This window comes from Dendrobates tinctorius, unplaced genomic scaffold, assembly GCF_039654945.1.
Source record: "Dendrobates tinctorius isolate UK_male_01 unplaced genomic scaffold, ASM3965494v1 ptg000326l, whole genome shotgun sequence".
NCBI classification, from domain to species: domain Eukaryota; kingdom Metazoa; phylum Chordata; class Amphibia; order Anura; family Dendrobatidae; genus Dendrobates; species Dendrobates tinctorius.
In genome coordinates this window covers 2,277,216-2,296,812 of record NW_027361993.1, presented here as the reverse complement: position 1 = coordinate 2,296,812, position 19,597 = coordinate 2,277,216, and the positions used below count along the sequence as shown (strand labels likewise).

Here is a 19,597-nt window from a genome sequence, read left to right as displayed (position 1 = left end):
AAGACCTCACATGACTCGGTGGGTCAAAATACCGAAAAATTATAGCTCTCAATATGTGGTGAAGCAAAAACTATTTTTACAATAAAAAGCGTCTTTTAGCGAATGAAAGCTGCCAAACATAAAAACCGCCATAAATAGTAAATCAAACCCCCCGTTATCACCCCCTTAGTAAGGGAAAAATAATAAAATTAAAAGAAAATGTATTTATTTCCATTTTCCCATTAGGGTTAGGGTTAGGGCTAGGCCAGGGCTAGGGTTAGGGCCAGGGCTATGGTTAGGGTTAGGGCTAGGGCTAGGGTTAGGGCTAGGGGTGTGTTGGGGTTAGGGTTGGAGTTAGAATTGGGGGTTTCCATTGTTTGGGCACATCAGTGCTCTCCAAATGCAACATGACGTCTTTTCTCAATTCCAGCCAATTCTGAGTTGAAAAAGTCAAATGGTGCTCCTTCCCTTCCAAGCTCTGCCATGCGCCCAAACAGTATTTTACCCCAACATGTAGGGTATCAGCCTACTCAGGACAAATTGCAAAACAACTTTTGGGGTCCAATTTCTCCTGTTACCATTAGGAAAATAAAAAATTGGGGGCAAAAATATAATTTTTGTGGAAAAAAATGATTTTTTTATTTTCACGCCCGGGCGTTATAAACTTCTGTGAAGCACTTGGGAGTTCAAAGTGCTCACCACACATCTAGATAAGTTCTGTGGGGGGTCTAGTGTCCAAAATGTGATCAATTGTGGGGAGTTTCAATAGTTTAGGTACATCAGGGGCTCTCCAAACGCACATGACACCCGCAGACCATTCCATCAAAGTCTGCATTCCAAAACGTCACTACTTCCCTTCCGAGCCCCGACGTGTGCCCATACAATAGTTTTCTCCCACATATGGGGTATCATTGTACTCAGGACAAATTGGACAACAACTTTTGTGGTCCAATTTCTTCTGTTACCCTTGGGAAAATAAAAAAAATTGGGGACTAATTGATCATGTTTGTAGAAAAAATAGGTTTTTTTTCATTTTCATGCCAGGGCATTATAAACTTCTGTGAAGCCCTTGGGGGTTCAAAGTGCTCACCACACATCTAGATAAGTTCCTTAGGGGGTCTAGTTTCCAAAATGGGGTCATTTGTGGGGGGTTTCCACTGTTTAGGTACATTAGGGGCTCTCCAAAGGCAACATGACACCCGCAGACCATTCAATCAAAGTCTGCATTCCAAAACGTCACTACTTCCCTTCCGAGCCCCGACATGTGCCCATACAGTAGTTTTCTCCCACATATGGGGTATCAGCGTACTCAGGACAAATTGGACAACAACTTTTGGGGTCCAATTTCTCCTGGTACCCTTGGGAAAATAAAAAAAGTTGGTGACTAAAAGATCATGTTTGTGGAAAAAATAAGAATTTTTTATTTTTACGCCCGGGCGTTATAAACTTCTGTGAAGCACTGGAGGGGTCAAAGTGCTCACCACACATCTAGATAAGTTCCTTGGGGGGTCTAGTTTCCAAAATGGTGTCATTTGTGGGGGGTTTCCACTGTTTTGGTACATCAGGGACTTTCCAAACGTGACATGGTGTCAGATCTCAATTCCAGCCAAAAACGTCAAATGCACTGCTTCCCTTCCGAGCTCTGCCATGCGCCCAAATAGTGGTTTACCCCCACATGTGGGGTATCAGCGTACTCAGGACAAATTGCACAATAACTTTTAGGGTCCTGTTACCCTTGGAAAAATAAGAATTGAGGGTGAAAAGATCATTTTTGTAGAAAAAATATGATTTTTTAATTGTACGGCTGTATGTTATAAACTTCTGTGAAGCCCCTGGGGGTTCAAAGTTCTCACCACACATCTAGATAAGTTCCTTGGGGGGTCTAGTTTCCAAAATGGTGTCACTTGTGGGGGGTTTCCACTGTTTAGGTACATCAGTGGCTCTCCAAACGTGACATGGCGTCCGATCTGAATTCCAGCCAATTTTGCATTGAAAAAGTCAAACGGCGCTACTTCCCTTCTGAGCTCTGCCATGCGCCGAAACAGTGGTTCCCCCCACATATCAGGTATCAGCGTACTCAGGACAAATTGCACAATAACTTTTGCAGTCCAATTTCTCGTGTAACCCTTGGTAAAATAAAAAAAATTGAATCTGAAGTTTTTTTTTGTGAAAAAAGATATATGTTCATTTTTTTTTTAAAATATTCAAAAAATTCCTGTGACGCACCTAAAGGGTTAATAAACTTCTTGAATGTGGTTTTGAGCACCTTAAGGGGTGCAGTTTTTAGAATGGTGTCACTTTTGGGTATTTTCTATCATATAGACCCCTCAAAGTGGCTTCAAATGTGATGTGGTCCGTAAAAATAAAATGGTGTTGCAAAAATGAGAAATCGCTGGTCAATTTTTAACCCTTATAACTTCCTAACAAAAAAAAATTTTGGTTCCAAAATTGTGCTGATGTAAAGTAAACATGTGGGAAATGTTACTTATCAAGTTTTTTGTGTGCCGTATCTCTGTGATTTAAGGGCATAAAAATTCAAATTTGGAAAATTGCGAAATTTTCTAAATTTTCACCAAATTTCCATTTTTTCACAAATAAACACAAGTTATTTGTATGAAATCTTACCACTAACATGAAGTACAATATGTCACGAGAAAACATTGTCAGAATCACCGGGATCCATGGAAGCGTTCCAGAGTTATTACCTCATAAAGGGACAGTGGTCAGCATTGTAAAAATTGGCCCGGTCATGAACGTGCAAACCACCCTTGGGGGTGAAGGGGTTAAAGACCGCAGCATGTCTATTTATCTTGTGGAGATGCTCCATCTCCGCAAGATAAATATCACACTCCAATGTATATGATGCAGTGATTCCGCATGGTTCAATGAACACATGCGGAATCACCGCGCGTACAAGAGCTTTGGACGGAGCCGGCACGTGCTGCGTCCAAAGCGCTGTCGTTATGGACCGTGGAAACATACCTTTAGTCTGACAAGTCGCTCCCTATCTCTAAATGAAATACTTTAACATATTCCCTTTAATGCCTTATTATATTATATATCAACAATAATAGTTTCAACATTTTCTAACTAATTTTTAATAAATAAAAAATGTTTAACTTTTTTTTTTTTACTTATTTTTCAGCTATTTACCCTCCAGAGGTTTATTGTTGTTGTGCTACAAGAAAGCACTCATTGTGTGCCTTTATAATGCTAAGCAACTATCCCTTCCATGAATGGTTGGTGTGTGAGTGGTTGTTTCATCAGTATTTTGCACCTGCTGCTGCTTCTGCCTTTATGATGGACTTGCTGCATCCTGTAATAAATTAGTTTTGTGACCTGGTGTTAATAAATACAGATGCCTTATTTATGTAATGTTTTTTGAATTTTATGTCCTTTTCAGTAATTCATTATTGACAGCAACATGTGAGAGATTAAAATGCTGAGATCGGCACAATGTCTGGTCTCGACACATACTGCAGGAACCTGGCTGTGTATTACATCTGCCACCTGCTTCTGATGGCACGGGCAAAACTCCTGAACCTTTGCCATCCATCTGACATAACTGTATGCTCATTTGTGGGAAATCACCTACAATCTAGACTTCTATTTGTGGGGAAAGCTTACGAGCATAAGAGATATTCTACAGTACCTGGCAGTGGCTGCTACATGTTAATGTGGTTATCTGAAATTTAATTTTTATTCTACTAGCTTGGCCCTTGCAAAATTTTCGCACATTGGTCGTCGGAGGCACAGGCAATTTCAGAAAAAGCAAGATGGTCAAATGTAAATGTATTTCATGAGCTGATGAACACAGACAGGTATTTATTAGTGAAGAGCAGGCCCGGATTGGCAATATAACCAATCGGGAATTTTCCCGCTGGGCCGCTGTCACGTGGGCCGCGGGCGGCAGCGCCCAATCATCTGGCCGCTTGCCAGCTGCTGCGGCCACTGTTTCTCCTGCCGCCGGCCCTCTGCGGGCACGGCGGTGATAGTTTCCAAGTTCCTCCCGCACTGCAGGGAGATAAGCCGCCACGCCCCCTCCCCCATCCTCGCCCTAGCATTAGACCCCCTCCCCCCCAGCCACTCACAGCGTCGCACTCGCTTGCCTGCTGGCTCTGTTCGCAGGACCTGTGATGAGGTCACAGGAGGGGAGGAGTCAGGGGGTCACATGATCAGGAGACTTTGTCCAGACCCCCGAACATGTCACCCCTGACTCCGCCCCTCCTGTGACCTCATCACAGGTCCTGTGCGCTCAGCCTTGCCTCTACCGTCTGCAAGACTCTGCTTTGCTGTTGTCATGGTGCTGGTTGAGGTAAGTATGTGTGGGGTCAGGATTTACAGTGTGGATGTAGCAGAGCTGTGTGTGTATGAGGTGTACGGAGCGGAGCCGTGTGTGTACGAGGTGTACGGAGCGGAGCCGTGGGTGTACGAGGTGTACGGAGCGGAGCCGCGTGTGTTTGAGGTGTACGGAGCGGAGCCGCGTGTGTGCGAGGTGTACGGAGCAGAGCCTAGTGTGTACGAGGTGTACGGAGCAGAGCCGTGTGTGTACGAGGTGTATGGAGCAGAGCCGTGTGTGTACGAGGTGTACGGAGCAGAGCCGTAGAGCCGTGTGTGTACGAGGTGTACGGAGCGGAGCCATGTGTACGAGGTGTACGGAGCGGAGCCGTGTGTGTACGAGGTGTAAGGAGCGGAGCCGTGTGTACGAGGTGTACGGAGCAGAGCCGTAGAGCCGTGTGTGTACGAGGTGTACGGAGCGGAGCCATGTGTACGAGGTGTACGGAGCGGAGCCGTGTGTGTACGAGGTGTACGGAGCGGAGCCGTGTGTACGAGGTGTACGGAGCGGAGCCGTGTGTGTACGAAGTGTACGGAGCGGAGCCGTGTGTACGAAGTGTACGGAGAGGAGCCGCGCGTGTGCGAGGTGTACGGAGAGGAGCCGCGCGTGTACGAGGTGTACGGAGAGGAGCCGCGCGTGTGCGAGGTGTACGGAGAGGAGCCGCGGGTGTGCGAGGTGTACGGAGAGGAGCCGCGCGTGTGCGAGGTGTACGGAGAGGAGCCGCGCGTGTGCGAGGTGTACGGAGAGGAGCCGCGCATGTGCGAGGTGTACGGAGAGGAGCCGCGCGTGTGCGAGGTGTACGGAGAGGAGCCGCGCATGTACGAGGTGTACGGAGAGGAGCCGTGTGTACGAGGTGTACGGAGAGGAGCCACGCGTGTACGAGGTGGACAGAGTGGAGCCGTGTGTGTATGGAGTGGAGCCATATGTGTACGGGATGTACGGAGCGGAGCCAAGTGTGTACAAAGCATACAAAGCGTGCTTTTCCCACGGACACAGGAGTACATGGCGGAGCCCCGAGGAGCATTTTAAAAGACACACATGACGTTCCACCTGAAGTGATGTGCTGGAAGCTGACCGGAAATGAGATAATTTCTTGAGGAGATTGTGACGGAACTAGGAATGCTTCAGATCCATCACCGTGTCCTCCTCCGACAGCGCAGACAGCAGGATCGCCTTGGAATCGGGGATGCCGGCCATGTGAGCGGATCATGATAGGTCCTGCACCGGGAGGCTCAGGTGGGCACTACAATAGGAGCCGGGCTGCTATAGTATCTTTGTAGAATCTTTCTTTATTTCTTTCTCTCTTTTTCTTTCTCTCTCTGTTCTTTCTTTCTCTCTGTTCTTTCTTCCCCTCTTTCTTTCTTTTTCTTTCCTCTCTTTCTCTCTGTTCTTTCTTTCTTTTCTTTACTTCTTTCTCTCTCTGTTCTTTCTCTGTCTCTCTCTGTTCTTTCTTTCTTTCTTTCCCCTCTTTCTTTCTCTCTCTGTTCTTTCTCTGTCTCTCTCTGTTCTTTCTTTGTCTCTCACTGTTCTTTCTTTCTTTCCCCTTTCTTTCTCGCTCTCTCTGTTTTCTTTTTTCTCTCTCTCTGTTTTCTCTCTTCCTTAGTGCCAGTCAGTGTGCCCATAATGCCAGCCACTGTGCCCTCAGTACCAGTCAGTGTGATCAGCAGTGCTAAATGGGTGCGATTAGGTGTGCACATGGGTGTGACTAGTTGTGAAATGGGTGTGGCTGGGCGTGGCCAAAAGCCGCAGTCTTTGTCCGTCTTTCCCTTCTTCAAAAGTTGGGAGGTATGATAGGGGCGGCTATGACCAGGGGGTCTGGTTGCCCAATAGAGAGCAGTTCTGCCAGGAATTCTGTAATGATGCATACAAAAGGGGACAGAGTTTTGGGAGGAGTACTGTACCTAAAAGCAATAAATAGGACTGAGCTGAAATACTGGGAACAGCTGTGACTACATGTTATATAGTCGTGTTAATCTCCTCTCACTTCTTGTAAACTACAAGTGTACAAAGATATTATATAGTCACCATGTGACTAGTGGGCCTGTGTACGGCTACTTTCACACTTCAGGTTTTCGGCGTCAGGCGCGATCCGGCGTCGTGCCGGAACGCCGGATCCGGCAAATGTTTAGTAAAACCGGATGTGACGGATCCGGTTTTCTGCCGGATCCGTCTTTTTCTTGACAGACATCCGGTTCATCCGTTTTTCTATCCGTTTTTCGACGGATTACGCCGGATCCGGTTTTTAAAATTGACCCTTGTGGCCTTCCGAACGGGATTGGCTACTGGAAAACTATATATAGCATGTTCCTACAGCCCTTCTTTGACAGGTTGTAGAGGAGAAAGTGCAGGTTGGAGAGAAGAGCAAGTTACTGGCAAAGATGGATGTTGTCATTGGAAATATTTTGAAGAATTTGGCGGATTTTATAGCGGAGGCGAATCGTTTGAGGGTGATTGTTCTGGAGAAGGAGAGAGCGAGACAGCAGCGCATCAGGCATCGTAGACGACGTTTGTGGATCCACCCCATCACAGCCAAGAGAATGACGCGTGGGGTCTATTCTACACTCTGCATGGACCTTCGACGAAACCCGGATAAATTTTTTGGATATGTTCGGATGAAAATGGAGAATTTTGATTACTTGGTGGAGCGCATTGCACACCTCATAAGAAAAGCGGACACCTATTGCCGCTTCTCTGTTTCACCCGCAGAGCGTCTGATGGTGACTTTAAGGTAAGCCACATTTATTGGATGTGATCGCATCAGAGCACACTTTCACTGCAATCTTGTTGGTGGTAGTTTGTATCTCCAAGTGTTATAGCTCAGTTTTGGTATGTAATGCTGTGATTTAAAACTAATTTATTGTTTTTTAATTCCCCACAGATTTCTTGCAACTGGAGAATCCCTTTCGTCTCTGCATTTCCAGTACAGACTCGGGATTTCCACCATATCTGGAATAGTGAAGTACACATGCCGTGCACTGTGGGACTCCTTAGCTGAAGAGTTTTTACCAGAGCCCACAACAGAGAGGTGGATTGAAATTGCTGACAAGTTTCAACAGATATGTCAGTTTCCCAACTGCTTGGGCGCTGTGGACGGGAAACATATCCGCATTGTAAAGCCAGCTGGATCGGGATCGGAATATTTCAATTACAAGAAATATTTTTCAATTGTCCTCATGGCCATCGCTGACGCGGAATACAAATTTATTGCGGTTGATATTGGGGCCTATGGCCGCTCCAATGACTCTCAAGTTTTCAAACTGTCTGCCATGGGGCATAAACTGTATGGAAACACCTTTCAGTTCCCACCACCTAGACCGCTGCCGCAAACATCTGGTCCACCTATGCCATTTGTCTGTGTAGGGGATGAAGCCTTCCAGCTGTCAGAACACCTTTTGAAACCGTACTCTAGCAGAGGATTGACAAGACCAAAACGCATTTTTAATTACCGCCTCACAAGAGCAAGAAGAATGGTTGAATGTACCTTTGGTATTCTGACAGCCAAATGGCGGGTCCTATTGACTGCGATCAACCTCAAGACAGAAACTGTGGACGAGGTGATCAAAGCGTGCGTGGTACTCCACAATTTTGTTATCTGCAAGGAACCCATTTCCATTGAGGACACCTCTGAAGAAACCACCTTGCAAGATTACCATGACATTACCACTAGAAGTTCTGTGACGGTTTCAGTAATGAGGGACAATTTTGCACTATACTTTATGACACCTCAAGGCAGAGTACACTGGCAGGATGACAGAGTGTGAAAGATTTGTGCCCAACCAAACTTGTGTACCTTCTGTACCAACAGTATATACCTTTGCCAACCAAAGTTGGCTATCTTGTCATGGTCTTACTATTTTTAGCTTTAGGCCACAGGTGTGTACCTGGTTGTGTTTTATGCAAAGTATTTCACCTTTCAACAAAAGTTGTGCACATTGTTATGAAATCACGAACAATAAACACAACTTTTTAGGTGAAATACTTTGCTTCAAACACAACCAGGAACACAACTGTGGCAAAAAGCTAAAATTTACCCACAGTTATATACCTACTTTTGAATACCATTTCACCTTTTAAATACCCTGTATTTAACCTTTTTCGCCGCAGAAAGAAATGACAGACAACCAGTGTAAAATAATTTAACTTTTATTGAAAAATGTTTTTTTTAGTAAACTTTTTTAAAATTTTAATAAACTTGTTTAATAAAGCTTTGAAACCATAAAACTGGTCATTTTTATTTAAATACACACATTATAAATCTGTGTAGTGTGTGGTGGAAATACTGCTGGAGGGGCTGCGGGACACTTCAACACTGGGAGTGTGGAGAGAGGACTGGGATCGTGGTGGGGAGGGAACAGTTAGAGGTGAAGGTGTGGAAAAAACTACAGAATGGGTGGACATGTGGGAAGCAGAAGAGGTGGTGGGTGGTGGAGTGGAGGGTTGGGCAGGGACTGTAGGAGCAGATGATGTTGATGGCAAGTTGTATGGGGAAGGAGTTTGGTACGGGGCAGGTTGCTGGAAGTGGGGAGATGTCTGGTACGGGGCAGGTTGCTGGAAGTGGGGAGATGTCTGGTACGGGGCAGGTTGCTGGAAGTGGGGAGATGTCTGGTACGGGGCAGGTTGCTGGAAGTGGGGAGATGTCTGGTACTGGGGAGGTTGCTGGTACTGGGGAGTTTGCAGGTACTGGGGAGGTTGCTGGTACTGGGGAGGTTGCTGGTACTGGGGAGGTTGCTGGTACTGGGGAGGTTGCTGGTACTGGGGAGGTTGCTGGTACTGGGGAGGTTGCTGGTACTGGGGAGGTTGCTGGTGCTGGGGAGGTTGCTGGTGCTGGGGAGGTTGCTGGTGCTGGGGAGGTGGATGGTGCTGGGGAGGTGGATGGTGCTGGGGAGGTGGATGGTATGTAATAGGAGGGGGAGGATGGAAAGTGGCTGGAGGGGGTGTAGATGTAATAGGAGGGGGAGGATGGAAAGTGGCTGGAGGGGGTGTAGATGTAATAGGAGGGGGAGGATGGAAAGTGGCTGGAGGGGGTGCAGGTGGAGGAACTACTGTGGTGGGAGGAGGAGGTTGGGAGGTAACTTGCTGGAGAGCAGCGTGGCATGAATGCATTACATGCATCTGCTGGGCAGGAGAGAGCGTTTCCATGCGCTCCACAACAGACCTGAAAAAGGTGTGGTTTGGCGAAGATCTTGCTTCTGAATGCATGGTTTGCAGAAGTGTCTTCACCTCCAGAATGCTGGAGTTGATCTGCTGATAGCCTGCGGAGATTTGCTCTGACAAGACTTTTAGACAGTTCTGGAAAGATGCATTCAGATGCAAGAACTCTGGCGCATAACTCTTTTCCTGACCCCTCTGCCGCTGCCGCCCAGTACCCGCAGGTGTACTAGAGGTGGCAGGGGCAGAAGGGTGGGGTAAAGGGAAAGCGATCTCCTCACCAGCAGCTTCATATAATGTAGGCGGCCACGATGCTCCTGTGCTGGTGGATGGGACAGATGGGTCGAATGTGTGGGAAGGCTGGGAAGGTGCAGATGTACCGGGGCGGTCGAAGTGTCCCTCGGTGCCGGTCTCCTCAGGGATCGCCTCAGAAGGGTCCAATCGTGCAGGCTCCCGAGTGCTGCTCACCGTGCTGTGGAATAAAGAGAAAAAAAAAACAATTAAAATAGTGACATGGTATGGCCCTGGCTGAAAAAAAAAAGTTACATCTAAATATTTTTTTTTTCACATGTGGTGTGTAATATTTACCTTCTGGTGAGCATTGTCTCCCGGAGGAACGACAGGGCTTGTGCGTACTTGTACTTGCTCCTGCGTCCTCCAGATCCACTCGGGGCCCGCGTCTCTTTATTGAACTCCTTCTTGAAACGATCCCTCACAGACCGCCACCGCTTCACAATTCTCTCCCCTGAAATGAGAAAGGACAAAGTGGTTAGTATACAACATCAGTGTTTCCCAAACTCCAGTCCTCATGGTCCCCAGGGGTCATGTTTTCAGGATTTCCAAAGTAAATAGAAATCCTGAACACATGATCCGTGGGGACCACGAGGACTGGAGTTCGGGAAACACTGGTTTAAATCAAGCAACCGGTACTGTATATACTTACGCTCTTTAATCTGGGCCCGAGCTTCGAGGTCCTCCCAGTGGTCCACAAGGAGCGAACAGATTTCCTCCCAGAGTCGTCGGGTAACGATCAGGTCAGCGTGGCGTCGGTCAGCCATATTCCAGAGCGGCTCCCTTTCTCTGACGAGATCGATGAGGCGGTCCACATCAATCCCTCCATCCTCACCGTCAGAGTTGAGATTCACGCTGTGAATGCTGTTAAAGAAAAAGACAAAAATAACATAATTAGCCTCCACAAAAGAAATGAAATAAAAAGTGCAAAAAAACCAAAGCAAAAATATTTATACTTACACGCTGGTGACCGCCGCGTTGCTGTCGCCGACGACCCTGGGAGGCACTGCGAGGACCTCTTGGCCGAGCACCAGATTGGGAAGACTAGAGAAGAAAACAAAAAATGTTATGTCTTTGGATGTAGGCATTTGTTTGCTGTGTGTGGTCTGCAGAACATTGTTTTCTATGTGTTGTGTGTAGTGTGATGTTGTGTTTCTGCGTTTGATGCAAAAAACTTACCAATTGTGAGCCCACTCCAAGTGTCTGTCCACCCCTTCCTTCTTCTTCTGGGAGCTCCTCTTCATCTTGTGATTCCTGTTTTGAAATAAAAGGCAATGAATAGACATATATTACAGAGATGATGGATTTTGGAAATAAAAACTTACCGTCAAACGCTGACGATGCGAGGGAGGGCTCCCAGAAGATGATGTGCTGTCTTTCTGGTGGCCAGACTCCATGGCTGTGGGTGGTGTTCCAGCTGCTGCCATTTCTGCTGCTGCTGCTGCTGCTGCATCTATTGGGCGGCTGTTGAATAAAGAGAAACAAAGGGCCAATGAATATCTTGATATTCCATAGCCCTAGTTTGGAGGAATGGGGGATTTGATACCGTCTCTCATCTGCTGCTGGCCTCCCCTCCTCAGCATGTTCCATTTGCTGCTCCATTTGGGGTGGTGGTGGTGCTGATGGTGCTGCAGTGGTCTCCTGCCTTCTCCTGCTGCGCTTGGTTGCTTTCTTGGGTGGCATGTTGGGTGTGGCTGTGGGTCCCACTGTCTTGCTTTTATATATGTCTTGTGGGCAGAGCTACTGAGCATGCTCAGACCAAAAAACCCGGATCCGGCCACCGGATCCGGCTTTCGCCGGATCAGGCACATTGCGGCGCTCATAGGCTTTCATTGTGTGAAAAAGCCGGACGCGCCGGATCCGGCGTGTCCGGCTTTTTCGCCGGAGACAAAAAACGTTACAGTAGCCGTTTTTTCCAGACGCCGGATCGTGACACATTGCCGGATCCGGCGAAAACCGGATGAAACGCATGGCCATCCGGCGCGATCCGGAGCAAATGCAAGTCAATTGGGGGGAAACCGCATTTCGCCGGATCCGGTTTCTGTCAAAAGCGCCGGATCGCGCCTGACGGCGAAAACCTGATGTGTGAAAGAGGCCTAAGAGACAAAAACTAAATCTCCGAGCAAGCTAAAATATATACATCATACCACACTGTGGGCCGGGATCTGGGGCCTCCGAAATACGAAAGCGTGATAGCCTGATGTAAGTTCACGCGCAGTACACACTGCACATGCCCGAGAACTGTTGGCTCAGCGCAGGCACCCGCTGGCTTGTAACGTCAACAGCAACACAGGAGGAGGCGGCGCAGGGACGCAAAACAGGGACATGATGAATGGCAGGGAGGTGGCACAGTGACGCAATAGGGGGATGATGGATGGATGGGAGGTGGCTGATACAGAGGCACACACCACATCTATGGGCCTCAATACAGGTCTGGGGACCTATTTGTAAAACTCAATATTTTGGTGTTACTGGGGATCAGAAACAGAAGAGCAACCTTCACAGAGTGCAGCCTTAGTGCTGCTGAAGGTGGCTTTTTTAGTTAAAAATGCCCTGGGGGGGTGACAGGTTCCCTTTAAACTGTATTTATTTATAAAATCGTGAATGTGTGGTTTGTTTGGCTGTTTTCTTGCTGAAGGGAGAAAGGTTACCTTTCAAATGGTGTATCATGTGTGTGTGTGTGGGGCGAAGTAATCAGCAAAAAAGCAGTGCATGTTTACAAATGAGTTGGTAGTGTGCTTTGGGGTACTGTGGTGCTACCTGCAGGTCATTTTTCCTTACTGCAGGTTTATGCAAATTAATGTTTAAACTGTATTTTGTGATCAAATCCTGGATGTGTGGTTTGTATGGCTATTTTCTTGCTGAAGGGGGCAAGTTTACCTTTCAAATGGTGTATCATTTGTGTATGTGGGTGCAGTATGAATGGGGATACAAAGGAATCACTGAAAAACAGTGTTTAGAAATAATAGAATAGATTGGCCTAATAACTGAAAAACAAGTAGTTGCTAGCTACTTGTTCTACCAGGCGCCGGCACCGAGCAGTCACTCACTGCTCCAACTGGCGGTTCAGCTGCACCAAGCCAACAGAGCAGTTCATCCCCTTCTGAACTGCTCTGTCAATGGGTCGTGACTGCCAACATCATGCTGATTGAGCCAGCTCCCTGCAATTAGGCAGGCTCCCGGCTTTCAATCAGCATAACATCGACAGTCACACCCCATCAATAAAGCAATGCGGAAGAGAATCTGCAGCTCTGTCAATGTAACATAAGCGGAAGCTGCAGAATTGCCAGCAGGAGCAGTCTTTGACTACTCTGTAGCAGCAGATAACGGCGGCAACTACCTAGCTGTTAGGTCTTAAGCCCATAGTAAAAAAGAATTATTTATCCTTGATTACCCCTTCAAGTGGAGCTGTGCAGTGCAGCTCAATTCACTGTTTACATTTCATATTTGTCAGAGCTAAAGGCTGATTGGTGGGAGTGCCTGGGTTTTGACCCTCACCAATCCAATATTGTTGACCTAACCTACTGATATATTTATTATGCCCAGTAACACTGACACTATTATATACCAGTATTGCAAAGCAATATACTCAGGGTCGGACTGGCCCACTGGAGAACCGGAGAATTCTCAGGTGGGCCCAAGCATACGCAGCTGCTGGCATACTGGCCAGCAGTTGTCTAGGGCCCCCACTGCTCCAGGGGCCCCCAGCCAGTGGGCAGCTGCTATGCGGGCCCCCCGATGCCAGCGGAGCAGCAGCGGGTGCTAGGAAGCAGAAGCCAGCTTCTGCAGCCCCTGCTACTAAAGAAAAATTAATATTCACTGCTCTGTGGGAGGAGCCCAGAGCAGGACTCCTCCCAGCGTCATGTCACCACCACTACTCCCAGCTCCGTGCTCACTGCTCAGAGCTGCTCAGAGAGTAGTGTGGGCGGGTGTCACATGTTCTGCTGCTGCAGACTGGGGAGCACTATTTGTAAGCAGTAAGAGCTCTTGAGTCCTGATGACTTTTTGTGTTACTGCTCTTCAATGCGATCAGCAAGCAGAGAGAGTGGAGCAGCTCTTGGCATGGCTAACCCTGATTGGCTACAGCACAGCTAGTCAGTGTTAGCTTAAGTTTGTGTCCTCTTCTCCCCAGCCGTACAGCACAGCTCAGGTAATGAGCTGCTGTCATCTATAATGCCCCTCCCCCACAGTGTAAGCAGCAGAGGGAGATAGATGACTCCCTACTACAGCTGCAATGGTTGAATGAGGGCCCCCTGCCAGCCTAAAAGTAAGTGTAAATAGGGAGCCTTTGTGGCGCCCCTGAGGGTTCTGTTGCCACAGAGGTACTGCATCTCCTCCTGAGGTGTGGTACCCCACCATCCAGGTAAGTTGAAGGCTCCTGACCACATTCCAACACCTGCACCCATCATCACAAAGTAGTGTAGCAAAGCCACATTGCGGCTCCCTGCTTGGAGTGTAGCAGAGCACCTTTGTTGGCTCCCTGCTTGAAACACGAAACGTGCTGGGAGGTGGGTGGAGATAGAATACATAAAAGAATGGGAAGGTTTAGGAGTTGAGTTAAGTTGAGTTCAGTTGAGTTGAGAGGAGAGAGTGAGGAGTGAAGATCACTGGGAGAGGGATGGAGGAAGGAGGTGCCCCAGCAGATCTCAGGGACCTGGGTCTGCTGGCACGGGAAAGAAAAGAAAGAAAAAGACATTGAACAGAAACCTGATCTTCCATGGGACAGAAAGACTAGTACGGAACGTAGGAGTAAAAGGGAACAGAGGACGTGGGTTAGAAGAGAACCCTGCCTAGAAGTTCTAAGCGCAAGGCTGGGGCCCGGTCCCCGAGGTTGTATGGATACTAAGGGTCCTACAGCAGACACCGGTGGAGTAGTGGGCTGTAAATGCACTACTCCCATCTAAGACTTAGGGGCACAACAGCAACTTGGATAGTGAGCCGGGACTTAGGAGTAAGGAGTCCCCGAAGCAGGCTACAGCTGTCTGCCGTACAAGTATAGTTCTTGGGAACATCTCTCAGGAGGAACTCCAGTGTAACTAAGTAGTAGGAGTACTTCACACCAAAGGCGCTATAAGAGGAGACGTTCAGAAAGGCACATGTTGGCGGAGTGTTGGAAGGGAGCAATCCATCTGACCTGGAGGTTGACTGAGTCCCTGACCCGGAGGACACGGCACGGAGGCAGGCACCTGTGTGTACTACAGACTGTGAGTAAAGCTTTGGAACTACAAGCCCCGGTGTCCTCCATTTATTCCTGCGCCGACACACCCGGTACCGCTACATCTGGGTACCTGCTTCTACACTGCTCTGGGACTACAGCTCCACATGTGGGGAGCTTCACCATCTTGACTGCAACACACCACCAGCCCCAGAGGATCTGCATGCAGCGTCGACTTAACATCTCAATTGCCGAACACCACAGGTGGCGTCACGAACTATTCATTCAAACAATTACATTTCACCATTTCAATTCCCCCATTACTTGGGCGCCCAGGGCTACAGACCGGGTTACCGCTGCTGTGACATATCCCGCTGACACCGGCCCGGTACCGAGTACCCCACAGCCCTGGGAAGGGGACCCACCTTTAGTCTGGGGGGAGAGAGGGGGAAGGGATAAGTTACTTAGGGATAAATCAGGGCCCCATTACCTCATCTCTCCTTTCACTCCTGACTGACTGCACCCCTCACTCTATATCACCCCTGACTGCACCCCCTCGCCCCGGAATCACCCTTGACTGCACCCCCTCGCCCCGGAATCACCCCTGACTGCACCACCTCCCCCTGTATCACCATGCCTGTGCCACCTCCCCCTGTATCCCCCTGACTGCGCCACCTCCCCGTGTATCACCCTGACTGCACCACCTCCCTCTGTATCATCCTGACTGCACCACCTCCCTCTGTATCACCCTGGCTGCGCCACCTCCCTCTGTATCACCCTGACTGCACCATCTCCCCCTGTATCACACTGGCTGAGGCTCTATCTCACTGTATTACCCCTGGCTGACTGCACCACCTCCCTCTGTATCACCCTGACTGCGCCACTTCCCCTTGTATCACCCTGACTGCACCACCTCCCTCCGTATCACCCTGACTGCGCCACCTCCCTCTGTATCACCCTGACTGCGCCACCTCCCTCTATATCACCCTGACTGCGCCACCTCCCCCTGTATCACCCTGACTGTGCCACCTCCCTCTGCATCACCCTGACTGCGCCACCTCCCTCTGTATCACCCTGACTGCGCAACCTCCCCCTGTATCACCCTGACTGCGCCACCTCACTCTGTATCACCCTGACTGCACCACCTCCCCCTGTATCACCCTGACTGCGACACCTCCCTCTGAATCACCCTGACTGCGCCACCTCCCTCTGTATCACCCTGACTGCACCATCTCCCCTTGTATCACCCTGATTGGGCCACCTCCCCCTGTATCACCCTGACTGGGCCACCTTCCCCTGTATCACCCTGACTGCGCCACCTCCCCCTGTATCACCCTGACTGCGCCACCTCCCTCTGTATCACCCTGACTGAGCCCCTCTCTCACTGTATTACCCCTGACTGACTGCACCACCTCCCCCTTTATCACCCTGATTGAGCCCCTCTCCCCCTTTATCACCCCTGACTGCGCCACCTCCCCCTGTATTACCCTGATTGAGCCCTTCTCCCAAATTATAACCCAACTGAAACTTTCTTTCCCTACTGCTAACAAAATGAGGCTCTTCATAAAATGTTATGGTCTTACAGTCGGCAGAGAGATTTCTGTAAAAAGTATATGGGGGACGTGAGTGAAAACTCTTTTGATATTACTCCAATGTCAGATTTAGGACCCCCACCACTAGAAGAGGGGGCATTCACATAATGTATTTGCTGCAGAAATCAAACAGCAAATTAACAGAAAAAACATCCACACAGACATTGTGCAGATATTGCTGCATTTACTACTATGTAATTTCGCACCTTTACCACTGACCTGATTCTTTGTATTGCAATGGATGAAATCGGTGGTGAATTTGTTAATGGAAATCTGTCACCCCTTTTTAGTGCTATAAGCTGCGGCCACCGCCATCAGGGGCTTATCTACAGCATTCCGTAATGCACTCTGTAATGCTGTAGATAAGCCCCCGATGTAACCTGAAAGATAAGAAAAACACGTTAGATTATACTCAACGGGGGGCGGGTGCGGTGGGTGTCGCGGCCCGGCACCTCACATCTTCATACGATGATGTCCTCCTCCTTGCTTCTCCCTCAGCTCTTGCGCAGACGTACTATATCTGCCCTATTGAGGGCAGAGTAAAGTACTGCAGTGCGCAGGTGCCGGGAAAGGTCAGAGAAGTCCGGCACCTGCGCACTGCAGTATTCTGCTCTGCCCTCAACAGGGCAGAGAAAGTACGCCTGTGCAGGAGCCGAGGGAGAAGCAAGGAGGAGGTCATCATCTTATGAAGATGGGGAGGCACCGGACCGGACTGCAACACCCATCCGACCGGACCGAACGCCGGGGTGAGTATAATCTAACTCTTTTTTCTACTCTTTCATGTTACATGAAAGGGGCTTATCTACAGCATTAGGCTGGAGTCAGACACAAGGTAGAAAAATACGGACCGTATTTTACGTCCATAATATGCATAAATGGTCCCTAAATAGTGCTCCGTAAGTCATCCGCTGTCAGGGTGTGGCCATGTATTTTTCTCATGTAAGCATCCGTATGTCATCCGTATTCCGTTTTTTCTTGCATCCTTGCAAAATGGACATTTAACGGTTTTGAGGCCTGCGCATAATTTAAATCATCAGCACCAACCCTATTTATTGCCTCAACATCAGGTGGCAGCCTCCAATCTGCCCATTTTGGTGCTCTGCTTGTGTGGGGTTCTTGCTGGTTGTTAGCAAACATGTCTGACACACTTCAGTTCACCCCAACTGACCGTGTTCTCTACAACTGGGTTTTGTCCAGGCGCTTTGGCCACCCATACCCAGAGATTGTGGATCCGAGAAGGAGGAGACGCATGTGGGTCCATCCACTTTTGAGGCAACGACTCACAAGAGGTAATTTTCAGCCCCTCTATTCTTCTCTGCGGGATCATCCTGAAAAATTGTTATTGTGCGACCAAATATATATGTGTTAGTAGATATGAATCACTAACAAGTTTGGTATGTATGTACATGGTGTTTTGTTAATTTGTGCATTCTAAAATGTTCCATTTCTGTTGTTCTTCAGCTTCCTGTCCGCTGGCCTGTCTTCTGCCGCCCTCCACCATGATTTTCTCATTGGAAGATCTGACATTTCTGGCATAGTCAGGTCGAAATGTAGTCAAATATGGTCAAGACTACATCAACTCGTCATGCCCCAGCCAAGGATGGAAGACTGGTTGAGGATATCAAGGGACTTTGAGGAATGCCACTTTCCTAATTGTATTGGGGCCCTTGATGGCAAACATATCCGGGTGCGTAAGCTGGCGAACTCTGGCTCACAATTCTTCTATTAGAAACAAGACTTTTCTGTTGTATTGTTGGCTCTGGCTGACCCTCAATACAAGTTTATAATTGTTGACATTGGGGCCTATGGAAGGACGGGAGACTCTAGAGTCTTCAATACTTCCATTATGGGTCGGCGGATACGCACCAACCAGCTGGATCTACCCCCACCACGACAGCTACCAGGATCCACTCAAGAATCAGTCCCTTATGTCCTTGTGGCAGATGAGGAGTTTCAGTTAACACGCAATGTCATGAGGCCATATCCCCGGCGCAACCTGGACCACCGGCGCTGAATTTGTAAGTTGCGCCTATCTCGTGCTCGGCGACTAGTGGAGTGTTACTTTGGCATACATTGGGCCAAATGGCAGCTCCTACAGTCTGCCATTCAGCTGAGTGAACAAAATGTAAATGAAGTAATTAAATCATGTGGGGTTCGCCATTACTTCACCAGGATACATGATTGTTCCTCCTCTGCTGGTGTTGTGCATGGGTCAGACAATGTACGTAGGGCGAGACCACCTATCAACCCTCAACGTAGACCGCTCTCTGGGCTCAAAGTGCGTGATATTTTCACAAATTACTTTATGTCACCTGAGGGGGAAACTTCTTGGCAAGTTCATGCTGTGTCTATGTTGTAAATGTTTCTTTTTGGGCTTTGGGAAACTATATATATTACAACCCCTTATGTCTTTTCTCTGTTTATAAATCAATGAGTAAGCATATGGCAGCATGTCGTGATGTAAGTGCATCATTGATAAAGACAACAACAATTGAAAGTTAAAACTTTTTATGTATCCTTTTTTTAAAGGCCTCGTGAAGCCTTATGTTACTTATCAAAATGGCCAGAATTGGCCTTAGAGAGGGCGTGGCCTAGATCCCACATGAGGTGGATGTAGGTTTTGGAGCTCTGGAGAGTATACCTCCCTAATCTGACTTCCACAGCGGCAAAAACAGGCCATTCAGCACTAAATCTGTGTATAACACTCTTCTGACACCCAAGAGATCACTTCAAGCCCGGTAAAAATCGACCTCTGATCTTCCGGGGCACCAAAGAGGATTGAGGCCTAAATCTGCTGCTAGGCCGCAAAGCCAGGGGCTAAAGTAGCTGGTAGCGACCGACTTAACTTCCAGAGCTGTCAGCCTCATCACAACTCTGACCGGAGCCGAGAATACAGGCCCTCTTGGTACAGACCACACACCATCAGCATCCCGCAGACACATCAGGACTGCGGACACAGAACGGGACTGACTGGTAAGCAGAGAGGCCCTCTTTTGCCACAAAGCTCCGTAAATCGGGTCGCAGTTGTGACCTTCTGCAAGCTCCATAATCGGGACACAGCTGCGACCTACCTTTGCGAGGTTCCGTGATCCCCCC

At 48.4% G+C, this 19,597-nt stretch overlaps 1 long non-coding RNA gene across 1 annotated transcript in view; it reads left to right on the top strand.

Moving 5' to 3' along the window:
• LOC141074141 (uncharacterized) overlaps window positions 1-19,008 on the top strand; it is a 74,802-nt gene extending 55,794 nt beyond the window's left edge. The window contains exon 3 of the long non-coding RNA XR_012227136.1: window positions 17,963-19,008. This is a non-coding gene — a long non-coding RNA (uncharacterized lncRNA). The remainder of the gene's footprint in view (window positions 1-17,962) is intronic.
• The last annotated feature ends 589 nt before the right edge of the window (window positions 19,009-19,597 follow it).